This window comes from Notamacropus eugenii, chromosome 1 (genome assembly GCF_028372415.1).
Source record: "Notamacropus eugenii isolate mMacEug1 chromosome 1, mMacEug1.pri_v2, whole genome shotgun sequence".
NCBI classification, from domain to species: Eukaryota; Metazoa; Chordata; class Mammalia; order Diprotodontia; family Macropodidae; genus Notamacropus; species Notamacropus eugenii.
The window spans coordinates 636,496,061-636,511,929 of record NC_092872.1 but is presented as its reverse complement, the minus strand read 5'-3'; the positions used below and the strand labels follow the sequence as shown (position 1 = coordinate 636,511,929).

Here is a 15,869-nt window from a genome sequence, read left to right as displayed (position 1 = left end):
AGCTCGGCTAGCTCGGGTATTTCCGCCTCTCCCCCGGAGATACCTGATGGGTGGAGTCTCCCTGCCCTCGAGGTCGTCCCGGATTGGAGCACACCTAGTTACCTAACAGCATGGTATTGAGATGCAAACTGTGTGGCTGAAGATTAAGTAGGATTGAGGAAGCCAGAAAGCTCTTAGCACGTGTGGAGCCAAAGAGAAAAGTAGGGCTCCGCTTCTTTTCTTTCCTCTCTCCCCTCCCCCTCTCTCCCCGCTTGTACTTCTACTTCCATTCCCTTAAGCTTAGCCTTCTTAGGAAATCTCCCCCTCTTCGTCCTAAGAAAGAAGACCCCCTGCACTTGTAACCGAAACCCTGTAATAAAGCTCAACCCCTGTTTGACTCTGGAACGTCCTTTCTCTCATACGTGCATCCGGCGTGGCCAACCGAAGACCTGGACAGGTAAGAAAGACTCGGGTAGCCCAATACAGGCCTCTAGGCTTGGCACATACTCCCTATTGGAAGATACCAAATTCCAAAGTCTCACCTCATGTAAATTCAAAAAGTAGATAAAATTTTCCTCATCCATATGCATCAGAAATTACTTGTGCGGCTTCTCTTTCTTACAAGTCTGCCTGGTGATCAGCTATAAATAGGACTGAACAAAGCAAGTATTTCCAAATCATACTGTGCTATTTTTTCCCCTTTGGTTATTATTAGTTATGTTGGACTAGAGAATACCAAAGAGAAAATGGGAGTGAAAACTGACCCACTGCCAGTCAATGTTCAGATTATAAAGTTTACTTCAGTATAACAGTGATTGATATTTGAGTAACAAGTGAACAAAATAGCTAAGTCCCATTTCCAAACTGAAGCATTGATGCCCATCATCTTTGTGAACCTCAGTGTTTGTTAGCTGTCATATTGATAAACCCCAGGGCTCCTCCAAAAGAGATCCTCAGGAAAACCAAATAGAAAGGAAATAGAAAAATTTAGATAAATAATATTATATTGGGTGACCTTGCCCTCTCCTTTTTCTCCTATCTATTTGACTGCTCTTTCTCAGTCATTTTGTTGGTTCTTCATCTATGTCAAGCCCACTAAGTATGAGTTTCCCCCAAAGCTGCTTCTTGGGCCCTCTTCTCTTTTTGTTTTATACTATCTCACTTACTGACCACATCAATTTCCATGGGTTCAATTATCATTTCTATGCAAATTATTTCCAGATGTATATTTCCAGTTGTAGCCACCCTCCTGAACTAGTCACACATCACTAACTGCCTCTTGAGCATGTTGAACTGAATGTCTCCATAATTACCTCCAACTCGGGAAGTCCAAAACAAAACTTCTTATCTTTCTTCCAAAACCCCTTCCTTATCTAAACTTTCTTATCCCTGCCACAGACACCATCCTCCCAATCATTCACATCCACAACCTGTATGTCATCCCTTACTTCTCTTTCTCACTTTCCTCATATGTGCAATCTGCTGGCAAACATTGTCAATGCTATGTTCATGTCTCTTATACAGTCCCCTTTTTCTCCATTCACAGTCACTACTCTAGTTCAGGACCATATCACCTCTCATGTAGGTTTTATAATGACTTTCTAATATATCTCCCCAACTTTGTAAAGATGTAAGTCTGACCACTGCCCTACTCAGTCCCCTCCCACCATCTCTAAGATTAAATATAAAGTGCTCTGTATAGTATTTAAAGCTTTTCATAAATTGGTCCCCTTCTTAATTTTTCATTTATTTGCCCCTTTACATATTCTGAGATCCAACTACTCTAGCTTATTTGGTGTACCTTGAACACAACATTGCATCTACTATCTCTGTGCTTTTGTGAGGTGTGGTCCCTATGCCTAAAATGCTCTCTTTCCTCTCTGTATTCTGAGCTTTCTTGATTTCCTTAATATCTCAGCTCAAATCTTACATTCTATTAAGTGTTTTTCTTCTGAGATTCCCTTCCATCTACTTGCATCTAGTTTGTATGTATACATTCATTTACTATTTATCATTCATTCGTTCATTCTTTTGTTTATTTACTTATTTATTCATTTATCATCTTTTCATTAGAATGTAAACCCTTTGAGAGAAGGGACTATTTTTGCCTTTCTCTGTATCTCCATTACTTAGCATAGTGTCCTGCACATACTAAGTATTGAATAAGTGCTTTTTGATGATTCTATGTTTTTTAGGACAGAATCTGGATTCCTTTGGTCCTGCCATTATTATTTTGAAGCTACACAATAGTTTAACTGATTCACTTCCTGTTGGAGAGTATGATTTCTCAAGGGAACCATAGTCTTCTCTGTTAAAACTGAATCTTTCGCATGACTTAAGTTTAGTTGGAAGTTTCTTCCTGCCATCTCATCTATTACCAGTTTGGATTGAATAGTTGCTCGATGGCCTCTGAGGTCTTCTTCAGCTGCTGGGATTCCATGAATATTTTTAGTTCAATTAATTTAATTCACAAACATTTTCTACTATGTACAAGACACTAGAGAGGAAACCCAAAAATGAAAATTATCCCTGTCCTCAAAAATGAATAGTCCATGGGAGGACGGAGAGTGTGACAATGCATATATAAAAAAGTAGAAACAAATCAATGTAACAATTTCTAAAAGGAGAGAATACTCATAACTAGAGGAATAAGAAAAGCCTAATGCTAGAGTTGACATGAGGTTTGCTTAAAAGAAAACAAGGAATCCAAAAACAAATGATGAGAAAAAAATATGTTCTAGCAATGGAAGAAGGTAGAAGGTAGAAGGATGTACGTAGAGAGCAACTAGCAGAGAAGGCAGGAAAAGGATTGACAAGAAATAAGCCTAGAAAGGAAGGTAAAAGAAAGGATGAAAAAAGGCTTTAAATTTCAGTCTAAGTGCTCTGTAGTTTATCCTAGAAGAAATAGAGACTCATTGGGGAGTTTTGAGTAGGTGAGTGACATGGTCAGAATAACTACCCTAGAAGCCTATCTGATTGAAGAGACTCAAGAAAAAGAGCCCCCATATTGGTCCTCCACAGGCCATTCCTAGAAACTCCAGACCTGACATGTCAGGGAAGAGAAAGTCTCCACCAAGTCAAGAATCACAATGAAGAGACATGTCTTATGCTAAAGTATGCTTTGCTTCATGCAATGTTTCAGAAACTACCAAATGTTCCCAATAAAACTTTCCCAAGGAGGCTGGAAGCATAAAGGCATTTGTTAAAAGTGTAACACTCTGCTTAGTCTTGGAGATGGCAGATTCAAGTATGATGTAAGCTCCAGGAAGATCAAAACAGTTTGGATCCTAACAAAATTTTCATTTTCTTTTTACAATAATAGGAACAAGACACAGTCTAAACTAAGTATAATTGCCAGAGATATGGTACAGTCTTATTATCTGAGTGTGCTTATGGAATTCAGAACTGGGAAAGCTTTTAACATCTACTCAACCACCTCATTTTCCAGAAGAAAACAAAAAGATCCAGTGAAATTGGTTTCATTTTGAAAGTTACGAAGTGTGTGACAGAGCTAAGAGTTGAACCCAAGTCTTCTGGTGCTTGGTCCAACATATCTACTTCATCAGCCACGCCAGCTATACCACAATATTATATGAAGCTAAAACTCCCTAAATAGCTCATAGAAAAGAAATAACCCAGATAATATTTGAACTATAGACCTTTCAATATTGATTTAATTTCATTGTTAAAACATTGAAGGATGATTTTTAGGCTTTTTCACATTGCAGACCATCTATAGTACTTATTAAAACAACAACAATAAAATTCAGGCTGACTTTTAAAGCAACATAATAGGAAATATAGGAGAAGGCTTGAATAGCATTTGATCAAATAAGGAGGGTGTTTAATTGGAAAGTAGAAGCCAGAGTCTATATTCATTATTTATGAAGCTTGTTGACATTTAAAGTAAACTGCAAAAGTTCATTTCATAGAATAAAGTAAGTGATTTGAAGGAAATACCAAACAAGGAACTAAACGTCTTTAGGATTTCTCAAACAGAAAGTAATGCCAAATAATAGCAGAATATATTGAATGAAAAATAAAGAGCAATGTATACTGTATTCCTTCCAATTATTTTATATAACTTTGTGCATTTTTCCTTCATCTTCATTGTCCTGCCATAGGTACAAAATAACATTATTTCATTCAGTGCATGTATATGCATGCGTGTGTGTGTGTATTTGTGTGTATATGTTAATTGGAGGTGATGTGGGCAGAAGGAGGAGGAAACTAATTTTTTTAAAAGTTCTAATGTATCGATTAAGCACTTACTATATGCCAGACACTGCATCATTTTACAAATATTATCTTATTTTATCATCATAACAAACCTCAGAGGTAGAAGCTATTATTAACCCTTTTTACAAATAGATATCCTGACTGAAGCAAACAGAGGTTAAGAACCTTGCCCAAAGTCCAATAGTTATTGTATTGTCTGTGGTCAGATTTGAACTTTGGTCTTCCTGGCTCCAAATTCAGAAGGGCTGATTTTCCTGTTATAGCATGTAATCATCATTATCAAAATCATACAATTCTACCATGGTTTTATGTCAGCATGCCTCCTTATTGGAGCAAGGAACAAGATTTGCCCTCAAAATGGAGATTATCTACACCACTCATCTGGTTCCTGTTCAGCAGCACTATGTACTCGAAAGAGACCAGGATCTAAAATCAGATGACAAGGTGCAAAATTCTGACTTGGCGCCTTCATAGTTTTGTAATCACAAGACAATGTAAGTCACTTCACTTTTACCATTTCCTTTTCTGCAAAATGGAGTGGACTTAGTGAATCTCTTAAAATCTATTTAGATGCTAAAATTTTATGTACTATCTCATATTTTATATTTTAACTTCAAATTGTTATTTAAAGTTTATTTGTGTACTGAGGTGTCTTCAAATAGATTATCAGATTTCTGAAGGCAAGGGGATTTTATGCCTTCAATTCTAGTCCACAAGTTCCTACTTTCATGAAGCTTTGTTTGTTCCCCCCTACCATTGATGGAAGGCTTTTTGAAATTTATTCTACTGGAGTCCAACTCTAGTAGGACTCAACATTGTCATTTGCATGTTAATACAGGAACAGGAAAAGATTAATGCTTACATCCAAAGAAAATACTAATAGTGAAATTTCTAATAGAATGAGGAGACATTTTTGGATAGGGACATCACTAGGAGTTAACAGTGTGGAAATAAAGATCTTTTTTTAGCTATTAAAGACTCTCATTTCACAGAAGAATAAAATGACAATTGGAGATGAGACTTACCCATAGTGATACAGTTAGTGGCTGGATCTACTGCAGACCCATGATCCAGCATCCTTTCCATTTTCCCACAGCTGCCTAAATGGCTGCCCTTGAGTCAAATCATATAAGTGGTCATCTATTCATAAGGATTGACAAAGAATGTTTCAATCCTTGCTTAAACACAGAGCTAAGAAAAGACAAAGACTGGGATGGAGGAAGGTAAGAGGAGAGAGGAAGGGGAATAAGCAGGAACAGAAAGAAACATGAACAAGCTGAGCAGTTCAAATTAAGCTTTATGTAGTAGAAGACAGATGCCATATTTTTCTTTTTTCTTGAATGTGATGAGAATGTCTTCTATATGCCCCTTTGCGTTTTTTTTCATTTAGGCACTTGCTTTTCCACAAGGATAGCCTTTCTATTGACACAGTAACAGAAGAGTAAATTTTACCTTGAAAATTTTCCATGAAGCAGATGTCTTTTCTTGTGAGAATTGGCATATTTTTACCCTCAGAATGATCTCTGCTTTCATATGCCTAATTAAATTTTAGAGGTCCCTTGCTTAAATAAAGATTTATTAGCTGTTAAAATTGTAGCATAATTCTTCTGCCACCTACACGCTATCCTTTAACATATTTACAAGCAGGCTAGCTTATCTGCTATAAAAAAAAGTGGATGATTTAATGTTGTTATGTTATTGGTGTCAATTACCAAAAATCCAGTGTCACAACAGAGCTTTCTGAAGATACTGTTACTGAACTTTCAGACTGTCAAATCACTTGAAGAAAGAGTACCTGTGAGTTTTAGATATTAAGTGTTTGAACCAATTGAACTAATAGGGGTAATCTCCAGGTCAGGAAACCAAGAGAGCCAGTCTACATGACTGTGAGCTATCTTAGGTACAAACATGGGCACACTGTTATTTTTTTAAAATGTAATTTATTCTGGACATCCATCCATACATGTTTTCTGAGATAACTGCAAGCTTAAACACAAACTTACACAAATAATCTATAATTTCTTTTTCAAAAAAAAAAGTTTTAAGAGAACATCAAGTATATCCAATATCTATTATTTCTCTTTATTGTCAAGGAGTTAGTTTCCAAGATCTTATGACAAATAATTTAAAGCAGTTTGTAGCAACAACTGATTGAAAATTTCAGAGGTCCAAAAAAATGTGAAATGAGAATTCCTGCTTCTAAATGGAAGTAACTTACAATTTGGGATTCATGTGCCACATGTGCCCTTTTGTTCTGAGGCTGGATCAAATCAAAATTCCTAGTTCTGATTTGATCAGTTAGCCTTGTGTAGAAGTAACCCATGCTCTAGTTTCATTATTTAATGAACCATGTAATTTAAAAATATCTTAAGTAAGATGAGCCTTTTTTGGTACTTGATAGATCGGTGACTTAATCCATGTGGGTATTCCGTCTGTGATGCAGGTCATAACTTTTGTACAGTGGAAAGAACATAATCCTAATCTTATAATGAACTGAAAGGGACCTCAGAGACTGTCTAGCCCAAATATTAATTTGACCATGAAACCTATCGGAGGAGTCAGAGTCATCTATGAGGATGTCCTTCCTCGCAGACTTCTTGGAAATTGAGAGCAATTGGGAAATTGGGGTGTAGTGGCCAGTTTAGCAAACATCTCTGTGGTAAAGTAAGGGAGTATACTTGTGACATACTCCTAAATGTAATCCTCATTATTAACATTTCTTCTACTGCTTTCTTAAGTCTAGATAATCAACAAAATAACAAATCAATCTGATTTGTAACATTTGCCATTTTCTGGGATGTAGATGCCAACACTGAAGATTTAACAAATGACTGTTACAAGCTGCATTGAGCAGGGTCCTGCACAATCCAGTATGGGAACCAGAACTGGTCGACCAAATTCTCTGAGTCTCAGTTTCCTCATTTGTAAAAATGAGAAGACAGATCAAGAGAATATCTGAGGTTCTTTTCAGTTCTAAATTCTAGATATGGTCGCAGTTGCTTCATCTGTCAAATGAAGGGATTAGCCTAGCTACATAATCCTATAATCCAAACCAACTATATTTATTAAGCACCCACTATGTGCAAGGTACTATTGTAGGTAACAGAAATATGAAGACAAAAAAAAAATAACTGCTACAAATTAAAGTTATAATCATCAGTGGAAATTTCTGAACCTCATGTTAGATATGAAATTGTTCTAGGCATTTTCATAAAACAGCAAAATACCATAACCTTAATTTTGTGAATTTAATTTAAAGGAGACAAATAGGTTAAGCTAGAAGTATGTACAATCTTTGTGTGAAGTATAGAATATTATTCCAACTTTTGAAAACTAAGAAGAAAGTCCAGGATATGTTAACAAGATAGAATTTTTTCCAAGCCTGCCATATATTATGGCTTGTGCTATTTTCTTATGGATCTACATAAGGCACACAAAACCACTAGAGCGAGAAAACATATTATTTGCATGAGTGGCCCTGTCTCTAAAATATAATCTTTGGTTAGACAACAGTGGTATGAGCCTAAGGTCGTGGTTTTGATTCCCTCTATAAGCCTGTTATTTTTTCATGGCCACAGACTGCACCCTAACCACAATCGGTTATTTCACTCATGTGTGCTAATGGTCACAAGGTGGTTCCAGTGAGAGAATGCGAATGATGGGTTGGTAGCATCGTTTTTGCATATGAAGTATGGTCACATTGTTCTCTCTGTGGCTTCTTTAGTCTAAGAAGGCATGAGAATAGAAGACTCACTCAACCAACCTTTTGTTTCTGGCAACTTTGCCACCTAACCACATCATGCCCTGATCCAGTTTTGTCAGTGTTCTCCTTCCATCCAATTAGAGACCTATAACAGTGAAATATGAATTGAGCTATCAATTAAAGTATGTTTAATAGATACCTCTTTTGATTTGAAAATATCAATCTTTGGCCTACAATGCAATGGATATAAAGTCAGAATTATCATCAATGCAACTATTACATATGAGTCACTGCTAATTTCCCATCACATTTCTTGACCAGAGGTATCAAACTACGTGCATGCAGTTTCCCAGAACTCCCAATGTTTAACTTCAACGTTTAACAAAATGAATAAAAATGCAATACAACACAGATAATGTTAAATTGTGGTTGTCTAAGTCAGTATGTGACCCACTAGGATCCATTTCTCTTTGAGTTTAAAAGCATTGTTTTAGACATCCAGGCCACCCCATGACTTATAGCACTCTAGTAGACTATTATTCTTTTTACTACTGATTCCAGGACCAAAAACCTTTAGGTCTTCCTTTACTTCATTTAATGGAGCATACAATAATCCGAGAGAATCCCACAGAGTTAAAAGGACCCCAGAAGCCAAATAATGCAAAGCTAACAAGAATCCCCTCTTTTAATCTATCAACAAGTATATATTGTATAACTATTGTCTGCCAGTCATTGTTTTAAGTGCTAAGGGATGCAAAGAGAAAAAAAGAAACCATTTTTGCCCTGAAGGAGCTTACCATGCATACATATAGAAACTATAAAGAAAATCCAAGGTAAGTAGGGGTTGAGGGGAGCATCAGCATCTGGAGGAATTGGAAAAGCCCTTATTAAAGGTGGTATTTGATCTGAACTATGAAGAAACTTGAGATTCTAAGAGGCAGAGCTAAGGAGTAACTATACTCCAGGCATTGGAGACAGCCTATGCAAAGGCATTGAGATGGGAGATAGAATTTCATGTGTGAGGAACAGCAAAAGGCCAATTTGAATACATCATAAATTACATTAAGAGGGATTAAGTATAATAAACTTAGAAGTAGGGCTGGAGCCAGGAGGTAATAAGCTCCAAATGTCATTCAGAGGTGATTATATTGGATATTATAGGCAACAGGGAGCCATTGGAGCTTATTGAGCAGGAGAATGACATGGTGGGTTCTGTGCATTAGAAGTACCACTTTAGAAACTTCATAACACTCTAGACAACTAGTCACAGCCTTCGCTGGAAGACATCAGTGAAGGACCCCACTGTCACCTGACACAGCCTTTCCATTTGGGGGCAGCTTTAATTGCTAAGTATGAAAATATACAGGTGACTCTGTGATCCCATCAACATGAATATTCCCTTGGAGGATACAGATTACAACCCATCGATGGACATTTAGAGATGAAACTGGAAAAAAGGAAAAGAAAGAAAAAATAATGGCAAAGGTTTTTACAAAAATCTCGTTGCAACATAAAGGATAGTGAAGTCACCACACTTTGCTTGTGACATCACAGCCTCAAATACACTTTTAACAGAGGTAAAAGTGGCACCAACGAAAACAAAAATGGGGAAAGTGGAGAAAGTAGTTCAAATTTTACATAAGGAATATCTGTGCTAAAAGTGACAATTTTCCTGACATCAAACCTAAATTGGTTTTATTTTTTTTTAAAAAAATTACTCATGGCTCTATTTTTGTACTCTAAGATCAAACAGAAAACATGCCATCTTACTTCCCCATGACAGACTTTCAAACACCCAAAAAATCCTGTCATATCCCTAAATCTTCTCTTCTCTATTTTGAATATTTCCAGTTCCTTCAGTAGATCCTCGTATGGCATATTCTCTGGCCCTCTCACCATCAGGGGCACCCTTTTCTGAAAGTACTCCAGCATATCAATGCATTTCCTAAAATGTGGAATCCAAACCATTTTGCCCAATTACTACATGAGCAACAATTTTCAAAGGCATAATTTAGAAGACAAATCACATTACTGGGGTGAGAGAGAGCTAGTTAGATGGGTTGGCACTTTGGGCAGAGCCCACCATCTTGTTTGAGTTTAGAATAATTGGTTCCTCTTGGCATCAGTGACATACAGTATTACATAGTGGAAATTACACTGAAAATACATACTCCAAAGACCGTTCCCCTCAAAGCCAGTCCTGTCTTAAAGAAGTCACCATAAAGTCTCCCTGAGGTTTCCATTATCATTTTATTCAACCTTTAGATAAAAAACAGTTCTACAAGGCAACCAGTTTTTAACTGTCCCCTGGGCATGAAAAGGCATTCAAGTGTCTGTTTTCTTCCTAAGCCAAGCCTTTGAGGAAGTCCTAGAACAGAAACTGTTGATAAGACTCTAGATTGTTCTTTCCCTCCTACTGAAAAAGTTTTTCCTCTCTCCCTTTTACCCAGATTTGCATTAGTCAATGCTTTTCCATTTCCTCAAAATGGCTCTCCTCCTTGCATGATCCCTGTAGACATTCCTGGTAATGGTATCTATATATGCTAGACAACTCATGATAGAAAATATTATGTCCCCAGGAAACTATTTCTCCTGCAGTGACAGATACGTATCCATTGTTTAGCCTTGCCTCTTGTCAATGTGCCCACCTAGGTGTTTTATAGGCTCTATTAAAAAGTATCTGTTCCATTATTGATAATATTGTGTATGATGGGAAGTTTGTAGAGTGAAATTATTATAACATCTGGGAGGTATACTAGATAAAGCACTGAATTTAATGGAGGAAAATTTTGAATTCAAATTCCACCTGAGAAACTTCCTACTTGTGTGTCTCTGGATAAGATACTTAACACCTCTTTGCCTCAGTTACTCAAATGTGGATTGTGAGATCAAATGAGTTAATACATGTAAAGTGCTGTATAGATGATAGCTAGTAGTATTGTAAAGGGAGGACAGTGAAAAATCTTGTCTATGTCGATAGAGATTGCTCCATAATCACTCTATATACAGGAGTGTTATAATAACTAACAATTTACAAGAAGGGACAAAGCAAGAGGGAGGGAAAACATTGAGTTGAAGATGGGCCTCCATAGTTTTAGAAATAATCTTACGGGTTTCAGTGGACATGAATACTCTTGGTATTTTCTCAAAGCATTTTTCCTCAAGGAATACAGAGAGAGAGAGAGAGAGACCAGAGAGGACCAACACAATGGGAGCTACAGGATGTCAACAGGAAGCCCCAGGAAACCCCAGGAATGCCAAAGTTCAGGTCCCAAGTCAACATAATCCTGTAATGAACTGAGGTTTGTATAGGAGAGAGGCACATATCTAAATGAATATAAAGTAGTCTGGATTTGGGGATAGGAGATTTGAATTGTGGTGGCCAGTACAAATTTGTTCCTTATAGCTGCTAGCCAGAACTGTGTGAACCAATAGAATATTTGGATAAATTTAGTTCCCCTCTATGTTATTTCCTTTCCTATCTTGTTTCAGGTTCTAGGAAAAGTTTCATAATTGGATCTATTTACCTTATATTCATTCTCCCAAGCTTCTCTTTGTGTTCTGCATTCACCTAGTTTGTAAGATATCCTCTTATCTTAGTTGAGTGTATCCAAATAACCTCTTCTTGGCTCTCCAAATGGCCTGTAGTGGACTGGTGATTCCCATTCACTGTCTTGTTTCTGGATTTGATGTTTTATCAAGTAGAGACACTGTTCTTTCTTCTTTCCACTCTTATTTGATTTATTGTCTTGTTGATTGTCTAGACTTAAAAAAGCAATAGAGAAAATGTAATACAGAGTAAACTTCAACTTTTCAATTTTATTAGTTTTTTCATAAAACCAACTATTGGTTTTATTTATTAATTCAATAGTTTTCTTAATTTCAATTTTATTAATCTCTCCTTTGGTTTTCAGTATTTCTAATTTGGTATTTACTTGGGGATTTTCAATTTGTTCTTTTTCTAGCTTTTTCAACTGCAAGCCTAAGTCATTGATCTCCTCTTTCTCTATTTTATTTATGTAAGCATTCAGAGATATAAAACTTCCCCTAATAACTGCTTTTGCAGTATCCCATAAGTTTTGGTATGTTGTCTCACTATTGTCATTCTCTCGAATGAAATTGTTGATTGTTTCTATGATTTCTTCTTTAACCCAACCTTTCTTTAGAATTAGATTATTTAGTTTCCAATTGATTTTTGGTTTCTCTTTCCATGGCCTTTTATTACATGTAATTTTTAATGCATTATGATCTGAAAAGGATGCATTGATTATCTCTACCTTTCTGCACTGGATTGTGAGATTTTTATGTCCTAGTACATGGTCAATTTTTGTAAATGTTCCATGTACCGCTGAGAAAAAAGTATATTCCTTTCTATTCCCATTTAATTTTCTCCAAAGATCTATCATATCTACCTTATCCAGAGTTTTATTTACCTCCTTAACCTCTTTCTTGTTTATTTTGAGGTTGGATTTATCGAGTTCAGAGAGGGGGAGGTTGAGGTCCCCCACTAGTATAGTTTTGCTATCAATTTCTTCCTTCAACTCCCCCAACCTCTCCTCTAAGAATCTGGATGCTATACCACTTGGAGCATACATGTTTAGTAATGATATTGCTTCATTGTCTATGGTGCCTTTTAGCAGGATATAGTTTCCATCCTTATCCCTTTTGATTAGATCTATTTCTGCTTTTGCTTTGTCTGAGATTAGGATTGCTACTCCTGCCTTTCTTACATGAGCTGAAGCACAATATATTCTGCTCCATCCTTTGACCTTTATCCTATGTGTATCCCCCCGTTTCAAATGTGTTTCTTGTAAGCAGCATATTGTTGGATTATGGCTTTTAATCCATTCTGCTATCCGTCTCCGTTTTATGGGAGAGTTCATTCCATTCACATTCACAGTTATGATTACAATCTGTGTATTTCCCTCCAACCTCTTTCCCACCATTTGTGCTCTTAGCTCTCCCGTCTCCCTTCCCCTCCTCAATAGTATTCACTTTTCTCCCCCTCCTCCTGCAGCCTTCCCCTCCTTCTTTTGACCCCCCTCCCTTTTAGTCCCCTTTACTCTTATTGCTTCTTTCCTCCCTTTTAGCCACCCTCCCCTTTCTTCCCCCTTCCCCTCCTACTACCTATAGAGCTAGTTAGGCTTATCTACTTAAGATTATTGTTCCCTCCTTTGAACAAATCAGATGAGAGTACCTCTCAAACAATGCTCATCTCCCTCCCCTCCTTCCCTCTACTATAGTTTTGTACTTCTTCCTGTGATATAATTTGCCATTTTCTGCTTCCCCCTTTCCGCACCTCCTATTACATTCCCTTCTCATACTTAAATCATATTTTTGACATGACATCATTTACTTTATGCCCGTTCCCTCTACATATATCCCTTTTATCATAATAGCTGCACAGTTCTCAAGATTAACAGGTTATCATCTTCCCTTATAGGGAGGTAAACAGTTTGCCCTAATTGAGTAGCAAGTTTTTGTTTTTGTTTTTTCCCCTCTGTTTACCTTTTTATGATTCTCTGGAGACCTGCATTTGAAGATCAAATTGTCTATTGAGTTCTGGTGTTTTGGTCAGGAAGCTCTGGAAATCCCTTATTTCGTTGAATGACTTTCTCCTTGCCTGAAATGTTATGCTGAACTTTGCTGGGTAGTTGATCCTTGGTTGAAGTCCCAACTCCTTTGCCTTACGGAATATTGGGTTCCAATTCTTTCGATCTTTTAATGTAGAAGCTGCAAGGTCCTGTGTGATACTGACTGTGTGTCCTTGATATTTGAATTGTTTCTTTCTGGCTGCTTGTAGTATTTTCTCCTTCACTTGTTAGCTCTGGAATTTGGCAACTATATTTCTTGGGGTTTTGAGTTTGGGATCCCTTTCGGGAGGGGAACGGTAGATTCTTTCGATGACTATTTTGCCTTCTGAGTCTAGTACTTCTGGACAGTTTTCCTTGATGATTTCCTGGAAGATATTGTCCAGACTCTTTTCTTCATCATGGGTTTCTGGCAGGCCAATAATTCTTAGATTTTCTCTCCTGGATCTATTTTCTAGGTCAGTTGTTTTTCCAATTAAATATTTTACATTTTCTTCTATCTTTTCATTCTTTAGATTTTGTTTGACTGATTCTTGTTGCCTCATTGAGTCATTAGTTTCTACTTGCCCAATTCTAATCTTCATCGTAGTGTTTTCTTCAGTTAGCTTTTCCATCTCCTTTTCCATCTGACCAATTTTTCCCTTTAGGGAGCTATTTTCTCCATTTAATTTTTGTACTTCTTTTTCCATTCGATCAATTTTCCCAGTTAGGTTTTGGGTTTCCTTTTCCATCTGATCAATTTTCCCAATTAGGTTTTGGGTTTCCTTTTCCTTGATTAGCTCTTCCTTTTAGGGAATTATTCTCTCCAGTTAATTTTTGAACTTCCTTTTCCATTTCTTCAATTTTCTTTTTCAGGGTGATGTTCTCATCAGTGAATTCTTTTTTTATAGTTTTAAAATCATTGGCCAGTTTTTCTTTTATATCCTTCTTCAGACGTTCCAGGTAATCTAGTTGTGCTTGCGAGAAATTCATAGTCCCATCTGAGGTTTCAGATGGAAGTACAGTCTCAGCCCTAACCTCTTTGGTGTTTGTGTTTTGGTCCTTATCCCCATAGAAAGATTCTATGGTTTTTTCACTTTTTGTCTGCTTTTTCCGATTCATGATGTTGGCTGAGTGTTGTAGCTTTTGGTTCTTTCAGTCAGAAGGTACAGATCTTTAAGTTGAGCTGATGTGTGTCTGGGCTAAAAGCAGGCTTTTGTTTTTTGTTTCCCCGATCAACCCTGGGGTTATCTTGTTAGGTGTGTTGGAGGTGTGGTCTGGTCTCAGGCTATCTCCTCAGCTGACTTGAGGCAAAAGCCCGGTCAGGGGATGGTAATCCCAGCTTCCCTATTGTCTTCCCTTTTCCCCTGGAGGGCTGGGGCACGCCTAGAAGCTAACGCGTGTTCCCGCCCCTCCTGGGGCTCGTCTCCTGGCTCTGAGGCTTGCCTGGGTCTCAGTGCGAATTTTCTCTGCCCTGGGTCATCTGTCCCTCCAGATCGCCTCCACCACAGTAGGAAGAATCCCCCTTTGCCACTTTTCCAGCCTCTGGTGTTATGAGACCACCCGCCCCCTTCTGCTGTTCCCGCTGATCCAGGATTAATCTGGGGAAGAATTTTATGGTTCCCTCACGGTCATCAGCGGGGAGGAGAGAGCACTTACTGATCACTCTGCCATCCCAGTTCCTGGAAGTTCAAGTAGTGACCCACCGAAGTCCGTCTTCAGGCTGAATATTTCAAGGGCTGCTGCGGTGATGTCTGGCACTCAGCGGCTCTCACCGGCTCAGCCTGGCTTATCTCCTGCTCCGCTGGTCTCGCCTGCCACTCTCGGGCTCCTCTGGTCCCCTCCGCCCTGCTGCGCCGACCGCGCTGCGCTGTGCGCCAGGTTCTTACCCCCGCGGAACAGATCCCTCCCGTGGACCCTCCGGTCCAGCCTGGGCTCCGAATCCGTCAAAGTCCGTCACCCACTGGATTTTACACCTCCAAAGTCTGCTCAGACTCTCCCCCCAGAGATATCCAGAGGAGTTTTTCCAGGAGCTTAGGTGAGTCGTTGCTTTCACTCCGCCATCTTGTCTCCGCCTCCCCCCCCCCACCATCTTGTCTCCGCCCCCCTAAACTTCAACTTTTCAAGCATGTAAAGTGCTTTGTTTGCCTTCAAGAACTATATGAATGTTTAGGAGTAGAAGTAGCAGCATCAGTGAAAGTAGAATAATTCATATCTGAAGAGTTCTTGTCTTTTCTTTGTCTTACAGTTTCAGTATTTCTCCCATAACCTCCAAAACTTATACATTTTCTATCAGCTGTCTATTGAAAGGCAGAAGCCTAAGTCAAGCCTAAAGAACATTCCATGGCCCTGACTCCTTGGAACATTATAACCATTAC

The 15,869-nt window shown here is 38.1% G+C and overlaps 1 long non-coding RNA gene across 2 annotated transcripts in view; it reads right to left on the bottom strand.

The window, feature by feature from the left end:
- LOC140520921 (uncharacterized) overlaps positions 1–15,869 on the bottom strand; it is a 150,875-nt gene that overhangs the window by 20,073 nt on the left and 114,933 nt on the right. For both annotated transcript variants that reach the window (XR_011972707.1, XR_011972708.1), the window contains exon 3: positions 11,449–11,686. This is a non-coding gene — a long non-coding RNA (uncharacterized lncRNA). The remainder of the gene's footprint in view (positions 1–11,448; positions 11,687–15,869) is intronic.